The sequence below is a fragment of the Leuciscus leuciscus genome, assembly GCF_965113295.1.
Source record: "Leuciscus leuciscus genome assembly, chromosome: 19".
In the NCBI taxonomy this organism is placed as follows: Eukaryota; Metazoa; Chordata; class Actinopteri; order Cypriniformes; family Leuciscidae; genus Leuciscus; species Leuciscus leuciscus.
Genome location: NC_138743.1, coordinates 14,728,736 through 14,747,901, shown reverse-complemented (window position 1 = coordinate 14,747,901; position 19,166 = coordinate 14,728,736). Strand labels below are relative to the sequence as shown.

The window sequence follows — 19,166 nt, the reverse complement described above, 5'->3', positions numbered from 1 at the left end:
ATTTATAATCACGTGTAACAACACAGAATAATTGTAATTTGACCATCGGGTGCGGATACTTAAATCAGAGAAAATTATTAGGGTGGGTCGGGTGAATGATTTGCGGATCGGGTGACGTTGGAGCTCATCCGCTTAAAGCAGTCAGACTCTGCCAGGCTTTAACGGCTAACGTGGCGAAAACTGCTAACGTGGCTTATCAAGTTAATGCATACTTTATTTGTGCGTGACATGAGAGTACAGTTCATGCTTAGCTTACCAGGTTGTTCATCAAAGCCAAAATGTGCCCAGATGTAGGCTTTTAAAGTAGTTGGAGCATTTTTATCACTCTCACTCGCGTCTCCCTTCCCTCTGCCATTGTATGCTACTGCAAGAAAGCACGTATGTGTCAAATGACGTCAGAAAAGTCATCTGCATCGCAATGCATCATAAAAACTATTCATTTCGACACCCCTATTCAACAATGGGTGATGGTTTTATCATGGTTAATAGTGAAACTGGTAATTGTCCCATCCCTAGGTGCAAATCTGAAGGCAGCATATACATATAACAGCAAGAATACCTTATTATTGTTACAGAGATTGAGGGAGAAATTGAGGTGGAGATCCAAGGGAATGAAAGGGACATAACAGACAGAGAGAGAGAAACCAATGTCAACATACTTACAGGGGCCAGTCAGTCAGAGGTCAGCATTGAAGAGGCCAGTTTGCCAGGGTCAGGTGCTCCAGGGTCCAGACTGCCAAGGGTCAGTTATGATCGGGCTCACATGGAGGATCTAATGAGGCAACTGAGAATGGAGAGATTACTCAGAAGGAGAGCAGAGAGGGCTCTGGTAAAACAGAAACGGATTAATTTGGCATTAAAAACAAAACAAAATTTGATCAATCAAAAGTTTAAAACGATCTTCAACACAGACCAAATTAGAGCACTTGGGCATTCAAAAAAACAGGGAATAAGGTGGGGGAAAGAAACTGTGAAAAAAGCAATCAGAATTAGGTTCTGCTGTGGCACTACAGGATATAAAACCCTCCAAGGCATGAATATGCCTCTGCCTGACATCAGGACCATTCAGAGGAGGATGCAGCATGTTAAACTGGAGCCAGGAGTGTTGCGGGAGGTGTTTGATATGCTGAGGCTGAAGGCAGACGGCATGAACGAAATGGAGAAGAAATGTGTGCTCACCCTGGATGAAATGACCATCACCCCTAGCGTTGAGCTGCATCTGGGAACAGGGAGGCTGTTTGGGAACACAACATTACCTGGCCACAAAGGCCAGGCCACTCATGCCTTAGTGTTCATGCTGGCTGGTGCAACCACACGGTGGAAACAGGTTGTGGCTTACCATTACAGCGGTAATTCTACTGATGGCGCAGTGTACAAGCCCATAATACTCAGCATCTTGGAAGCAGCGGCGTCAATAGGGCTTCATGTGGTAAACATCACCACTGACATGGGGAGCCCCAATAGGGCAATGTGGAAGTCTTTTGGGGTGACCTATACCAAGCCGTGGATAGTACATCCTGTGGAGCCACACCAGCGCCTCTACTTCATGCCTGACGTGCCACACGTGGTAAAGAACTTGAAGAGTGCCTTAGTCAATGGTCACGTCATCACCATACCACAAGATGTGGTGGACAAGGAGAAGCTGCCGTCCAGTCAGGTGTCTGTTGGCCCTCTGAAAGATCTGGTATCGTACCAAGAGGGCATGGCCCTAAAGCTGGCACCCAAGTTGTCTAGAGGTATCCTGGAGCCTAGCCATTTTGAAAAGATGAAGGTCAGTTCAGCAATGCATGTGTTTAGCAAGTCAACTAGTGCTGCTCTAAGGTATATGGTGGCAGAGGAGCATAGACCAAAATCCTACCTTACCACTTCATGGTTTTTGGAGAAGGTGGACCACTGGTTTGACCTCATGTCATCACGCAATGCTGTTACTGCCCTAAGTCATTTTAAGATGGAGGAGTATAATAAGGCCATCAGCTTCCTCCGCGACTCCATTCATCTGTTTCGGGGCCTGAAGATCGGTCCCAAGGGCAGCTGGAAACCAGTTCAGACAGGACTGGTGATGGCCACAACCACAATCCTGGAGGTCCAACATGACATGTTGAGTAAAGGGCACAAATTTGTGCTCACAAGCCGCTTCACCCAGGATTGCCTGGAAAACACGTTTTCATCCATTCGTGTGAGGAACTCTGTCCCAACACCTGTAGAGTTCCAATATGCACTGCGCGCTGTCACCGTGGGCCAGTTCCTATCACCAGTACATACTGGCAGTTATCTGGAGGATGGTTCGGACCACTTGGCCGACTTCCTGGACACGCAGAATAGCAGCTGCTGTCCTCCTGATGTTCTAAGAGTGGAGCAGCTGGTGGACCTGACAACACCACCTGACATCACCAAAACAGAGTCCTGTGTGCTATACCACCTGGCTGGATACATTGTGAAAAGAGTCATCAGCTTCTCACTTTGTGACAAATGTCAGTGTACACTAGTACAAAATGTCATCAGTGGTGAAAATGAAAGCGCTGTTCTGCTGGAATTGAAAGAATTTAAAAGGGGTGCACTTTACCGTCCATCTGAGGAAGTTTTTACTCTCATTCAGAACGTGGAGCAGCTGTTCCGAGTGAAGACGAGTGACTCCCTCATGGAGTCTTCAAATGCAGTGGCACAACTGGAACAGGAGGCCATGTTACTGGACAGCAACCTTCCCTCATGCCATGACCTGAAGAAAAAAATCATCTCCACATACATCAGGCTGAGGTTAAGGATTGCATCAAAGTGGATCAGGGCTGAGAGGAAGGAAAAATATAAAGGTTTTCTTGGCAGCAAGAGTCAGAGTAAGAAAGCAAAGAAGACCAAACAGATTTCTTCACCGAAGGTCATAACAACTAGGCAACTGCCAAGTACCTTACTCGTTGCCATGGATGTAATTGGCATGTCCATTCCCAGTCCACCATCAGCAGCCTCCAACCTCCTATTCTTTCAGCAGTCATCACCTGCAGCCGTTGCCAGTACCAGTCACCAGCAGCAGCAGCCTCCACTTATTTCAACAGCTGCCGCCAGCTGTCACTCCGACAAGCAGCAGCAGCAGCAACCAGCACCAACTGCTAGCAGCAGACATAATTAGCCACCATCGCCAGCTGCCGTTCACCTCCAACAGGAGCCGCTGTCACCATCGTCAGCTACCACCACCACAGCAGCCTTTGTTAACATGAGGCTGAAAAAAAGTGTTTATTTTGTTAAAAAAATTCTTGTTTTAATTTTTTTTTTTTATATTTTGAATGCATGACCATGTTTTAGGCTCATTCTATATTCACTGCTGTAGAGTAGGCTGTCTAGTAGTCTACTGTTTGTTATAAGACTACTAATAATTTTAAAGAACAATCATTAAACTATTGGATATTACAATAAAAAGTTTCCTCACAGTAAATGAGTAACGTTATCTGAGACGGGCTCTGATACAAATTATGTACAGCCAACAGGTCACATAAATAATGAAAAGTTAGTAACGTTATATCCCAAAAATTCAACCAAATCAAAGTTGCAATAAAGGTGGTAGCGATTCATTACCGAACTGTTACTGTCACAGCTGACGAAGTCAAGCTAGCTAACTTGCTAGCAGGAAGTGCTTGAAAATTGGTTGAAACAACCAACATAAAATATAAATAAACTACGCTACAAACTACAAATGAAGACCAGTATAAGCATCACAAAGAGCATGTGATACATAACGTTAGGCAGTTGACAATTCAAAAGAGATATTTCAGAAACGTTACCTCTGGAACAAGTCGACCTGCAGCATTCACCACTCAAACTCAGTCAACATCACGTCACATAATGAAAAGTTAAATCCTAAAAAAATAAAAAAATAAAATCAAAGTTGCTATAAAGGTGGTAGCGATTCATTACCGAACTCTTAACTGTTACTGTCACAGCTGACGAAGTTGCGCTAGCTAACTAGTTAGCATGCAGTGCTTGAAAATTGGTTGAAACAACCAAGATAAAATATAAATAATTACGCTGTGCATATACAAATAAAGACCAGTATAAGCATCGCAAAGGGCCTCTGATACAATTTAGACAGTTGACAATTCAAAAGAGGTCGATATTTCAGCAACTTTACCTCTGGAACAACTCGACGCGGAGCAATGTAAGTGAATGGGGTCCAACGGCCAAATGACAGTGTTTAGAACTATTCCGATCTTCAAATCCCGGAAGTAGGCGGTTACGAGCGCCGCCATTGATTACAACGAAGGTCTATGGAAGTGTCGCAACTCTTTTCTCTATATGGCTCTGATACAAGGTAATGGAGCCTTTTATACATTGTCGTGTTTCTTTAGAAATAAACAATGGACAAATGGAGTCTTTAAACACCTCAGATGTAAAGTTATTCGCTGTCAAAGTGACGCCAAAATGAATGGGAGTCAATGGAATGCTAAGTGCAGGTGATGGCTTGTTAGCCAATGGCGGCCCCCGGGGGTGGTACGGAATTCGAGAGCTCGATTACCCCCCTGGAATATGCCTATGATATCGCCTCCACTATCCAGTGCAACAAACGCTGCTTAGTAATCGGCTTCCCCGTACGTGGTTTCACCCAAGATACAAACATATCTAACGAAGCATGCGCATGCGTCGCGTCTGAACTAGGGATGTCCCGATACCGATACTGGCATCGGGGATCGGGCCGATACTGTCCTCATACTCATACTCGTACTCATAAAAATTCACCGATACCACGCACCGATACCACGTACATTTTGTGAAACGAAACTGCCCGCCGCGAGTGCTTTGTGGAGGTGAACTGAGGCATAGGAAAGTATAATGACAGCGGTTTGGGCTCATTTCACAGGGCTCGTACAAGGTGCGTGTGTATAACATAGCTGTGGTGCGAGCTGATCAGAGAAAAACGCGCAGTGGATTAAGTGCGCAATGGCACAGACGCGCGAGCTGGTCGAGCACATCCCTTTAAACAGACATCAGTGGAAAGTTTGTTCAGTCAGATGTCAATGGCAAAGAAAATAAAACGAGGCATGTAGCTTATTATTAACGTTAACTGACGAGAGAGAGAGAGCGCGCGAGCGCACTTCTGTTGAATGCTCTTGATTGCTGATCGTTCACTCAGCACGTTATTTGGATTTAAACTAAATCGTATAGGCTAAGTAAAAAAAAAACATGAACTGTTACCTGATTTATGAATAACGCGTGGTTCCCTACATTATTACAGGACGTGTGCAGGTCAAGAAGTTCCATGAACGCAAACATCCGAAGCGCGCGCCCCGCAAACCAGCGTCTCAGCGCGCGAATACTGAATTAAATTGTCTTTCACGTCTTGCGCTTGTACGGACGAATTCACACAAAATTAGGTAAAAACGCCCGTCTTGGCGAGTATCCTATAGTAAACAAAGTCGGTTATATCTCAAATGAACGTAGCCATGTTCAAATGCGTTCGGTCTTAAAGGGGCAGCAGTCTAATAATCCTGCTTCTGTGTTTTAATGTTAATCAAACAAAGGACAAAGAAATACTCACTGCTCTTGACTAAATAGGCTACCCTTTTCAACTTTATAAAAATATCCATCTATATATAATTTATACAGTAATGAATATGCTTTTTTCACATTAGATTACTTTATTCAAATTTCTGTACCTCTTAGATCTACCCGAAAAACTCTAAAAACACTGTTTATTTTATTTGTAGCATTTCTTTGTTCTATTGTATTTATTTGTCCTATTTGTAATTCGATTGTTTGTTCTTATTTTGTTACTGACTGCTTACTTGTTTGAAATTCACATTAATTAGGCTGCTAGTTTTTGTTGTAGTATCAAAATTGGATTAAATAATTGATATTTCACTGGTTTTGACAAACATTTGAACCGCTGACCCGATCCTCAGCACTGAGCCCTGGTGAAGCAGCTCTAAATATGTGCTGTGGCCAGTGGCGTCATGCCTATTCAATTTTTTTGTCACAACTTTATTCCTATTATGCTCCATAATATACCAGAGCCTATGACGACTCAAATGTATTCTTCTGGATGTGTAATAAATCGGTCAGCAATGCATCAGCCCACCCCTTTTTCCTAATATGGTGTCTGTGTATATCAAATCTAGAGCGATACGCGCATAGCACTCTAGAATCTTTGCTGTGTATGTTAAAGCAACTCACTCGTCTCGCACGTTGAGCTGGCAATGTTTTACAGATGGTCTTGAAGTGGTAAGTGGGCAAAGCAACAAATCGGCATTGAATTAGTTATCGGATGATATTAAAAGGTAGTGGGATTATTTGTGGTTGACCTGGAAATTTTAACTTGATCAAAAAGTTATGGATTTGATATTAGCTGCAGTGTAACATTACCGATAGCTAGCCTAGTCTAACCGTAAACTAGTTAACGTTACTGCCATACAAAGAGTAACGTTATCTGATCCGTTTTGATTACTTTTTTACATTTCTGTCAAATATTAACCATTTTCAAATAAACGGGGTAGTGTGTTAACCTTATTCAGCACCGAAATCTGTCAAACTTCTTTCAAAATCCTTCATCACATATTAATATTAAAATAACTTAATTTCAGAGCACCACAAGTCAGACCTCAGCACCTTTATGTACCTTTAATGTAAGATCGTTCTTAGGTCACATACCAATTATCATAACATAAAAACTGCAATACTGTTTTTAAAATCATGTGTAGTAGGCCTAAGTGTACAGTAAGGGCCTGTCCACACGGAGACGCGTATCGCTGTATACGTATACATTTTTTATCGTATTGGCGTTTCGTCCACACGGATCCAGCGTTTTCGGAGACTGAAACCGCTATTTTTTTAAACCGGGTCCCAAGGTGGATAAATCTGAAAACGCCGCCTGTCGGTACACGATCCGTTCCACCTGCACGATCCGTTTCACGCATGCGTAGTAGACGCAGTAGAAAACGCACATGCGCAAATGATAATTCTTTTTTGCGACGATTTACGACACTGCACGATCTGTTCCACGCATGCGCATATTTGTACGGTTTGTACCGCGAGACTTTCATTCACTCACAGCGAAAGAAAATGGAGTTCAGCGGAAGAAATGAGAAGTTTGTCCTTTACGCTGCCGTTAGGCAATATTTGGTTGACGGGTTGGTGGATGCGGCATTGAAGAAGAAGGTCTCACGAATGGCTGCAAATTTCGTTATAAGAGGTAAGTGAGTGTGTGTATCTGAAATAATATTAGCATTGTTTTAGTTAACACGTGCACATGGACACATGTGCACATAAGTGCTGTATTGTAATACCAAACAAAGCAGCAAAATCGTACGTAACAAACATTGTTTGTCTATCACAGAAAGTAAATTATTCTACACTGGCCCCAGTGCACAATTCATGAGGCTGGTTGTGCTGTCTGATGAGCAGAGGCGGGCTGTCCTGGAGGAGTGCCACAACAACCCTGGCACAGGGAACCATGGGGGCGTGAGGGCGACCATGGACAGGGTTGTTGTAGGGTACTACTGGGATAACATAAAGGCAGATGTGACAGATTGGGTACTTTTTTGGAACTTTCATGGAATTTAACACTATGGCTCTCAGGCAATGAATTGATTTAGTGGCTTTGTTTGACTTCAGATAATTATTTGGTCTAAATAATAAATGTATCCATCAGGTCAAAAGATGTCACAGATGCCAAAAGAATGACCCCATAAAGACTGTGTCTCCTGCCCTTCACCCTATTAAGGTAGAGCTTACCTTGGTGTACCACTTGAAGCAACAAGTTAGGTGATGTGGTAATATTACATATCTCTACAGGTGAAAGAGCCGTGGGAGGTGGTCGGTATGGACCTCATTGGTCCACTGAAAAAAACCATGAAAGACCATCAATACGTCCTCACGGTGACAGACCTCTTCACGAAGTGGGTTATCGCTGAGCCTTTGAAGTGTGGCTCCAGCACTGAGGTGGCTGAGGCACTTGTGTCAAAGCTCTACACATTTGGTATGGTCCGGAAAATCATCACTGACAGGGGCCGTGCATTTGTTAACGAGGTATGTGTCCTTATTACCCTCTCCTTTCACCCCCTTCACACAGGACATATGACATCATCACAATTCACGCTGTTTTAAAGGACAAATCCAGTGAAAAATGAACCTAGGGGTAATTAACACATGGTTACCGAGTCGATCGTTCCCTGGGGTGCGTTTTCATGATAATCGAATGTAAAGAGTTTTATTTATAAAAACAGATTAGCTCATAACACTAGTATATGGGGCAGAGAGTAAGTAAAAACAAATCGCAAGTTAATACCACTAACAAGGCTCAAAATAGCCTCACACTAACACGGTAGCATAATGAGGGTCCATACATGCAAACCGAAGCATTGAGAACTTTGTAAGTGTACAGACAGTTTAATAAGAAGATACTTTATAAAGACAGTACATTACGCGTTTACATGCAGGATCCATGTTTTCCAAGATGGATCCTGCATGTAAACGCGTAATGTACTGTCTTTATAAAGTATCTTCTTATTAAACTGTCTGTACACTTACAAAGTTCTCAATGCTTCGGTTTGCATGTATGGACCCTCATTATGCTACCGTGTTAGTGTGAGGCTATTTTGAGCCTTGTTAGTGGTATTAACTTGCGATTTGTTTTTACTTACTCTCTGCCCCATATACTAGTGTTATGAGCTAATCTGTTTTTATAAATAAAACTCTTTACATTCGATTATCATGAAAACGCACCCCAGGGAACGATCGACTCGGTAACCATGTGTTAATTACCCCTAGGTTCATTTTTCACTGGATTTGTCCTTTAAGCGGTCATTGGTCATTTCTGAGACCAATAAATATTGAAAATAACCATGTGTGTCTGAATTTTGTACAGCTTAATGCACACATATTTGCGGCGCTGAACATCAAGCATGCCATCACAAGTGCATACCATCCCCAGTCAAACGGCCAAGTAAGTGTGCCATCATGACATCCCGCAAAACAGTAAAGTCAACTTTAGCCAATGTATACTAAAGTGCATGTAGTAATTCCTTTCTATGTTGAAGGATGAGAGAACTAATCAAAATGTAAAGAGGACTCTCAGAAAATATGTTAATCAGCACCATGATGATTGGGACATCCACCTGCAGGCCATAGTTTATGGAATAAACACTGCAAAACAGGTTATTATTCAAAATGACTAGATAACGTATATTGCATACATGTTTTAAGAGTTTTATTTTGTGATTTGATGCAAAACATTTTGTTTCAAATTAGAGATCCACCAAGTACAGCCCGTACTTTTTAATGTACAATAGGCACCCCCGTCTACCACAGGCATTAAATGTCTGTGAGACAGACGCTGCCTTTGAATTGGCGGGCCCAGAGGAGGAGCTGGAGCTAAAACTAGCTGGAGTCAAGGCCCTCAATGAAACGGTTTGTTCAGAATTGTGTGGCTGGCATATTCAATTTGAAAAAGAATGTTCGCATAGTAATATATTCTTATCTTTAAGGTACGGAAGAACATTGAAAAGGCACAGGGGAAACAAAAAAAGGCTTTCGAGGCAAAGAAAAGGAAAGGGGTTCGCCAGTGCTCAGTTAAGGCAGGGGACGAGGTCCTAATTGGGGAGCCCAAAAAGAAGGTGAAGAAGGGAAATTGTTTACAGGATCTCCACCAAGGGCCATTCACCCTCACATCCCTGACAGAGAAGGGTGTGGCAAGTGTGGCTATGTTAGGGAAAATACAGAAACTTAATGTTGCGCAGCTAAGGCCCTACTTTCGGCCACAAGGTATTGTAATAATCCTACTTGGTGACATAGCAAATATAAACATGACACTTGACAATGACGATTAGTATTTACTTTCCTGTTGTGTAGGTCATAGCCATGAATCTGCTGCAGAAGACATTGGACTGGTGGACCACCAGTATGCTAATAAAGGTCCACTGTGGTCCAAGAGGTTGTGTCCTCAGCAAGAAAAAGTGGTGAGTGCCAAACTAAACTGGATAGTTCACATGCACAGCTTGTTGGTGTGCTTTAAATAATAAATGCATGATTGCTCATTCCTAACAGGGATATTTTTTATTTCTAGCTGACCTATGTGCTGGACAGAATACGTCCAGCAAAAGAAATTGTTGTTCTGGATGGCCCAGTTTGTCTTCAAAGGGAGGACTTTTGGAGCCTGGGGCTAGATGAACAGGTGGAGAGCAATGTAAGTGGATATTGCTGTAAAGAGTTTGGATGGTTCTAATGCCTTTATTGTAATTATGCAAAACATTCTGTGCTTTCAGATTGGGAATGCGTGCTTCAGGCTGGTAGAGGAGGCAGCCAGGAGACATGTATGTATTTGTATTTACCTTGATGACTTACACATAAATTTGTGCAAAAGTGAGTACACCTCTCACATTTTTCCCAAATACTTTTCATGGGACAACACTATAGAAATGAAACTGTGATGCATCTTAAGGTAGACTCACTTTTGTGAGATATATGTATATGAAATGCAGACATACAATTTTATTCAGGGAATGGATGTCCACATTGCTGACCTATTTGAAGTCCCTAAATGGAAACTAAGGGAACCTAGTTTGCCGGTAAGTTGCATAATGTGTTGACAAGTCCAGCAGATACACCTCTTTAAGTGAAGATATGTCCAAGGAGATCTGAACATAGTTTTTTTTTTTTTTCATAGGACAATGTGGAATCTAAAGATATCATAATTTTGCCAGCATGGTCTAGGGGGTCACAAACAGCAAGCCACTACATGCTTTGTGTACAGTTACATTGTTTTTTGTGTTTTTTTCCCTCTATTTTTAAACCAGTTGGTGCCCCTATACCTGACATTAATAGGGTATGTTCTTCACAGGTGTTATTAGTTGCTAAGAAGGAGGCTATTTTTCTGGACTCATTATGTCCAAATGGGTTTGGAGATGAGAAATACCGAACCATATTTAGGTTTGAAACGCATAAGCAGAGGACATTAGCAAGGTTTGACCTGTGACCGATGAAGGCTAACACAGAGAACAGAAAGTGCATAACTTTACATGCTACTATTGGAATTAAAGTTAATACATGATAGATTATGTTTTAATAATCTTAGTTTATAGTTTATAAGTATAGTTTTCTACTTTTTTTTTTATTTCTTTTTTTTACTTTTTTTTTATCCAGTTAAGCCTGAACAGCACTCTGAAAATCTTTAATCTGATGACACTGTGTAACAGCCTTAACAAATACAGATCAAACTGAGTGAAATGGACTGATATCCTGTTCAGGCAAAGCCTTGTTCTCTGGCTTTAGGATTGAGTGAAAGCCTTGTTCTCTGGCTTCAGGTTTGAGTAAAAGCCTCGTTCTCTGGCTTTAGGATTGAGTAAAAGCCTCATTCTCTGGCTTTAGGATTGAGTAAAAGCCTCGTTCTCTGGCTTTAGGATTGAGTAAAAGCCTTGTTCTCTGGCTTCAGGTTTGAGTAAAAGCCTTGTTCTCTGGCTTTAGGATTGAGTAAAAGCCTTGTTCTCTGGCTTTAGGATTGAGAAAAAAAAAACCTTGTTCTATGGATTCACTTTTGCATAATTTTTTTTCCAGACAACTTGCAGGAGCAGTGGCTAATGGACCGTGGGTGGAGAAGACGGGCAAAGATTTTGATGTAACTTTGCTTACTATGTAATTTTGTCATTTCATTTTGCTCAGCAGACACTATAAATGGTTGTCAACATCACATCTGAGTAACTGTATATTACTTTTCAGCCATTTCCAGTTCAGTCAGATGGACAGAGCTGTGGGATATTCATGCTTATGGTAAACTTATACAATTTCTACTCAATTGTTCCTGTTTGTCCTAAATCTCCGTAATCATTATTTTTCTCTTTAACAGTATGCCCTCTGCATCTGTACTGGTGCCATGTTTCACTTTTTGGATGTAAGTTGTAATTCATGGAATGTATGTATCCAAGAATGTTAAAAAACAAACAATGCAAGACTCCAATATTACATGTGTATTACAGACTGACATACCATCTATTCGGAAGTGGTGGTGTCTCCAGATTCTGGAGAAATTCTCGATCGCAAGGTAGGACACATTTCAAGCAGTAAAACATTGGTCTGCTTTACAATTATGCTACATTAAAAGTACCATACTTTTGAATAGGCATGGGCAGAACTTCGGTTATAGCGCTTTGCCTTCTGGACAGAGGAGGCAGAACAGCTGATGGCAGGCACCCTACCACCTATTTATAGGATTTCTCGACCCCAAATAGTCAAGGTATGGCCAAACTAACCAGACAACCATTTTCACGTATGCATTCTATACAGGTAGGTCTCAAAAAATTTGAATATTGTGGAAAATTGTGTGAATTACTGAATTAAATGTAAAACTTGAAACTGATACATTATATAGATTTATACAACATGTTACGTCACGTGATATATTAAAAAATAGAAGATCGTAACAAACAGTTCAAGTCAAGTGGGTTTATTGTCATTTCAACCATATACACTGTGTATAGTGAGACAAAACAGCGTTTCACCATGGGTCAGGTCATGTGGTGTACATGTTAAGGTATATAAGAAAACATTTGGGACAGGATACATTTAGTGCACACACATTATTACAGTGCATCCGGAAAGTATTCACAGCCGTTTACATGTACACCAATAATGCAATTATTTCCAATGATCAGAGTATAAGAAATGATGGTCTGTTCCCAACAACTTCCACTCCAATATATATATATATCAAAATGTTCCTTCACTTAAAAGAGCTTAATTATCATATAGAGACAATTACATCCAATCTCAGTAATATGTAAATAGTATCACAGAGGGCAACCAATAACCATCTTGATTACAGGGACTTCAAATAGCTTGTCACCTTAACATTTAACCCGTTCTATTTTAACAGAAGATCAAAGATGTGACCACTACAGATAGATCTTATCACCTTAACCTTTTGCTGTTCTGATTTCACAGAACATCAAAGATGTGGGCACAGAGGAAAGATCCTCAATTTACATTTAAGACAGAGTTTCAGCCTCATGTTGAGAGGGAAGACGAATCTGTTATTCTTAAATTACACTTAAAAACAGAGCTTCATTTACATGTAGAGGGGGAAGACAAACGAAATAGAGGATAAATGTTTGAGCTGAGAGGATGAGATTCATTCTGTGGGACTCCGCTGAATCCAAGGTGCTTTGTGTACCTTGCCACTGCTATGCTGTAATAAACTTCATTTTTGAGATCTTCGACGTCCACTTCATTTTTTCTTACATTGGCGAGCCAGACCCAGGAATCGACGGATTTCCAACAAAAAAGGGAAAAGGTAAGAAAAAGCTGTTTTCTTTCATTTATGCTGTTTTTGTCAAGGAATTCCTCGGTTTAAAAAAAAAATCTAGAAAAGAAAAATTAAGGACAGAAGAGATCGAATTTGGTTTATTCAGTATTAGCAGGAGGAGTTTTAAGCCTATTCCGTACATTTTTGTTAAAGATTCTAACGTAACTGAATAAGCCCGAAGCAGTGTGGTAGCAGACTATTGTATTGGAGTATTGGAATTGTTGTTTCTAAAGTAATTGAAACAAAGTGCTTAAGTGTAAAGTTTCTAAAGTAACTGAAATTTGGTGTTGGTCTCTTATAATTCTGTTAAGATTCTAAAGTAATTGAATAAACCCGAAGTGGTGACAGAGTTATTTCAGATTGGTTGTTTCTAAAGTAACTGAAACAAATGTATATGTTTCTAATGTACTTGAAACCGATTGTGAAGTTGTAATAATTCTGAGGAAATTCTAAAGTAATTGAATAGACCCGACGCAGTGTGGTCACAGAATTATTTCACAACTATTGTGTGTTATAGCATAGGCTAGACTAGTGAGTCTGATGTGCCGTGACTTTGTGAAGTTTAAAACAAAGAACCCGAAGCAGTGTGGCTTTGCCCGACGTATTGTGGCATTGTTTTAAAATTCATAAATATAGTTTGAACCCGAAGTACTGATAAGCAAGCTGTTTTAAGAAAATAACATAAAAACCCGATGTAGTGTGGTTGTGTCTGACGTACTGTGACAGTGTTAATTTTTTTGATATTGTTTAAGCCTGACGTACTGTGGCCAAGTTGTTTTAAGAATATACCATAAAACCAGACATAGTGTGGTTTTGTCCGACGTACTGTGACAGTGTCGCATTTCTTAACTGTTTTGCGTAACGAAATTTAAGGACCAATGGATTGTGGCTGTGGTTAAGTTTAGAAGCCTCAGGTAGTGTGGCTATTTTGATCATTTGTGTCCGAAGTACTGGAGCTGTGAATAATTAGACTAACAGATATCTTAAAGGAACTAGATAACGTGTAGTCATTTAAATCAGACTTTGTGAATAACTATTAGATCACGAGATATTTTAAAGCCCGATAAGACTTTTGAAAATGGAAGAAATTATTGTTAAATACATCGCTAAACACGGTTCTCAGGGAATGTTTGACGGAATAGAGAATATTGTTGATAAACCGTACAAGTGGGCTATCTCTAAGTTTGAAAATGATCCCAAAATGCCTAAGAACAAAAATGGGAAAATTGCTAATGCGCTTCAAGCACTTTTTGCTTCATACAAAGTAACTAGGAGGAGAGTAGATGAGTTAGAGGCTGAAAATGAGCGACTCAGTGTTGGGGTAATTTCTACAAAAAATTACCTGGCTAGTGAAACGATATGGAAAGAAGAAAAGGTCAAGATGCAGAATGAGATCGCACTTCTTAGAACTAACAATAGTATGCTTAAATCATCTGTGGAAACATTGTCCAACAATTTGGAGGAGGCGAAGGCGACTTGTCAGTTTATGATAAAGAATGGCACAACTGAGAAAAACCCTGGTAAGACATTGTTAGGTGTCACATTGTGTAACCCAGTTCCAGAAATGCCAGATTTACAGGAAGACAGGACTGAGGGTTTGGAAAAAGTTTCTCAGTCATTAAATAGCCAATACTCTGACTGTAGAGTCAGATTTCCCATGGCACCAGTCCATGCTACTACGACTACGCCTGCTAGAGAAGGAAGGGAAGAACCAATGACTTCTATCATAGTCCGAGGATTTAATCCAACTGAACTAGAAACTGTGATCAAGAATATTGGTAAATTTGATCCTGCCAAACAAGATGCATTAGATTTTCTGAAAAACTTGGAGGAATATGCTGAAGTTTACAATTTTACAGATGGTGATGCATGCGTCTTGCTAAGAATGTGTTTGCCTGACACTTTGTCTGGAGCATTAACTCAGAAAGTGAAGAACAGAACTGCTACTAAGTCAGAGAGGAAACAGGCACTGCTGGATGTCCTAGGTGTGATGTCAGTTAATTGGGATAGGATATCTGAGATGCAAATGAGAAAAGGGGAACACCCAGCAGCATTTTCAGAACGATTATTGGAGACATTTAAGACTTTCAGTGGCAATCCTGATATTACTAAGAATGATGTCAGTTTCAAGTCTGCCTTGATTAACAAATGTGACCCACTCACCCCCCGGTCTGCTGTGACAATGCTAGTGACACCACTCTCTGAATATAATGACATTATTGCTAAAATGACACAGTTTTACAACAATAATGCTAATGCAAATAGTCAAATGAAAGCTGCCAAATCTAGACATCCAGTTGCTGCCTTTGGCGAGAGAGAATGTTCTACATTGTCTAATGGTTTCCATCATAGACCAAGGAGATTTGCAAGAATAAATTCAGAAGGTGTTATTCTTTGCTATGCATGTGGAAAAGCTGGTCACATTGCTAGACATTGTCAAGACAGTGAGAGACCTCTTCAAAACTTTGTCTGTCATGCATGTGGAAAGGATGGTCACATTGCAAGGCACTGTTTGGAGAAAAGAAAGGAAGATCAGGAAGTTGTTTGTTTTGCTTGTGGAAAGATGGGACACAAGGCAAGACAGTGTCACTTTTCACACAAAAGAAAGATGGGCTATAGTGGTTTGCTTAAGAAAATAGGCAATTTAGAAACTCAGTTGGCACTGTTGGAAGGAAATAAAGAAGTCATTCAAACGTTGTCAAACATATCACTGCACCAGCAACATGACTGTAGCTCAGTCACAAGCTAATGCTGATGCAAATTAGAATTAGTTTTATGATAGTAACACATTGTAGAAAAAGGTTTACTATCAAAAGGGGGGTGATTCTTTATGATTTATGAAACATGTTTTATTAGCATTGATATGCAGTGGTAATGTATAATAAATGTTTTAAATACATTATGTTTAGAAATAATTTTTAACATGTTTTGAGATGAAACTTCTGTGACTTTGATGTTTGAATGTGAAAAGATGCTTGTGGGGGAAAGGGGGGCAACCTCTTCTTTTGATTATAGTTTCAGATATAAGCATCGAGATGTTTGCCTGAAATTTGTAACCTCCTGGAGAAAGGTGATCTGGTCGTTTGAAGGACGAGAAGGAAGTGGAGCCAGGGGGATTTTCTTAAGAAAAAGAAAAGAATAGAGATTTCCAGACCTGCAAGATCCAGAACTCCAGGCCTAAAAGACCTAGAAACCCTGAGACCCACCATGGGATGGAAGGAACTGATGAAGAGGCACAGACTTGAACAACACCAGTGACTGCTTCTTCTAGAAGGACTTGCGCTCCAAGTGGAAAAAAAAAATGGACAATGAGAAGTGAAACAAGAGGAGATTTCAGAAACAAACCATTTCAGAGACTATAGACAGCAGTTTTTCAACATAGAGGGAAAACAAGTGGATAAAGGATGTCCACACTGAGAAAATGGACACAAAATGGACACAAAATGACACACACACACACACACACACACACACACACACACACACACACACACACACACACACACACACACACACACACACACACACACACACACACACACACACACACACACACTCACTATATTGTCTATTGATTGTTGATTATTTGAGTTATCAAAACTAATCAATATGCTAACATCACTGATGTGAACACCACTGTGAGAGCCCAACAAGGCCTTGAAGAAAGACAAGATTTTTGCTAAACAAATGCATGATGGAGATATGGCCTATTCTAGTTTAATTTGGAATGTAACCTTTAAAACGGCTGTTTGTGTATGTATCTTTCTTATTATCGGTCAGTGCATTATGTTATGCTGTATGTGTTCCATGCTGAAACGTAAGATTATAGATAATTCCATGATCAATATTGAATGTTCCAAGTGGATATGATGGTTCTTGGTTACTTCGTATAAAAAAAATACATTTCATTATCACAAACTATGATAACTTTGCTCAAGTGAAGTAGAGCCATAACTCAGTGTGCAGGAGGCGTAGATCCCGAAGACGGGTAAGATTCTCTGATGGCCATAGATGGGAACAACCTAAGCCAGGGCTACGCCGCCACTGGGGCACCTTCGGGAGGTGTTATCTACGAAAAGAGAGTGGTTGTGATGCTACTTTGGGCCAAGAGCATCAAAGGGGGGTCTATAAGAAATGATGGTCTGTTCCCAACAACTTCCACTCCAATATATATATATATCAAAATGTTCCTTCACTTAAAAGAGCTTAATTATCATATAGAGACAATTACATCCAATCTCAGTAATATGTAAATAGTATCACAGAGGGCAACCAATAACCATCTTGATTACAGGGACTTCAAATAGCTTGTCACCTTAACATTTAACCCGTTCTATTTTAACAGAAGATCAAAGATGTGACCACTACAGATAGATCTTATCACCTTAACCTTTTGCTGTTCTGATTTCACAGAACATCAAAGATGTGGGCACAGAGGAAAGATCCTCAATTTACATTTAAGACAGAGTTTCAGCCTCATGTTGAGAGGGAAGACGAATCTGTTATTCTTAAATTACACTTAAAAACAGAGCTTCATTTACATGTAGAGGGGGAAGACAAACGAAATAGAGGATAAATGTTTGAGCTGAGAGGATGAGATTCATTCTGTGGGACTCCGCTGAATCCAAGGTGCTTTGTGTACCTTGCCACTGCTATGCTGTAATAAACTTCATTTTTGAGATCTTCGACGTCCACTTCATTTTTTCTTACAAGAGTAAGGAGTTAATCGCAGTAAGATGTTTACATGACTGGAGCAAACCTCTTCACTCCTACATGCAGTTTTTATTTTCTGATTATTCACACAATGTAGAGCACAAATGATGAACTCATATACTGTCCACTGTTTGATACTGAATTTTGGGTTTTCTTTAGATATAAGCCGTAGTAATCAAAATTAACACACATAATAGAAATATTTCGCATAGTGTCTAATGAATCTATATAATGTATGAGTTTCACGTTTTACATTTGAATTATTGCAATTGACAAACTTCCACAATATTCTAATTTTGTGAGACCTACCTGTATTTAATTTGTGCATGTTATGGTTTATATGAGTTAGCAGATGCCTTTGTCCAAAGTGGCTTACAAATAAAAACAATACAAAGGTTCGCAATTAATAGCCTAATGAAAATACAATAATATACAAACCATAACCATAACTCATAATAACTATTTAATTTATGCTGAAAAGATGTCTTTAGGCCCCTTTTGATAGACTTAAAACATATTATGTTGTAGTGTAGTCTTAATTTATGGTATTTTACTTTTTCATAGGAGGAACAGGTAGAAGTGGAGGAGCTGCCCCTCACACTGAAACATATGTACCAGGCAGAATACATCGTGAGAAACAGTCTTGGGCTTTTCACTGGCCAGGTGCAAGAACCATCATACATGTTGATGGATCATGACGACCAAATGAAAGCGTTGAGGGTACTGATGGAGTCGATTAATTGGAGCGATGCCATGGAGCCTTTCACGTTCATTTTTGAAAACATCCAGGACATGGAAACCTTCATGATTATTTGCAAAGACACCCTCAACCTGAGAGTAAATGCTGGAGTTGGGGTGCACAGTCACCCATATAAATTTGGTTAGAGTGAGTGAGTGAGTGAGTGGGTGGGTGGGTCGTTGGGGTGCACAGTCACCCATATAAATTTGGTTAGAGTGAGTGAGTGGGTGGGTGAGTGAGTGAGTGGGTGGGAGTTGGGGTGCACAGTCACCCAGTGAGTGAGTGAGTGAGTGAGTGAGTGAGTGGGTGAGTGAGTGAGTGGGTGGGAGTTGGGGTGCAGTCACCCAGTGAGTGAGTGAGTGAGTGAGTGAGTGAGTTAGTTAGTTAGTTAGGGTGCACAGTCACCCATATAAATTTGGTTAGTGTGTGAGAGAGAGAGTG

General features: G+C 40.4%; 2 long non-coding RNA genes across 2 annotated transcripts; one reads left to right on the top strand and one right to left on the bottom strand.

Annotated features, from left to right (window-relative positions):
• Positions 1–2,823: 2,823 nt before the first annotated feature.
• Positions 2,824–4,279, bottom strand: LOC309482929. The gene is made up of 3 exons (XR_014200439.1): positions 4,118–4,279; positions 3,771–3,846; positions 2,824–3,211 (listed from the first exon to the last, which is right to left on the bottom strand). It is a non-coding gene; the product is annotated as an uncharacterized lncRNA (long non-coding RNA).
• A 5,790-nt stretch (positions 4,280–10,069) lies between these two features.
• On the top strand, positions 10,070–18,876 carry LOC309482931. Its single transcript, XR_014200441.1, has 8 exons — positions 10,070–10,162; positions 10,242–10,289; positions 11,530–11,590; positions 11,692–11,742; positions 11,819–11,863; positions 11,949–12,013; positions 12,092–12,205; positions 18,551–18,876. It is a non-coding gene; the product is annotated as an uncharacterized lncRNA (long non-coding RNA).
• The last annotated feature ends 290 nt before the right edge of the window (positions 18,877–19,166 follow it).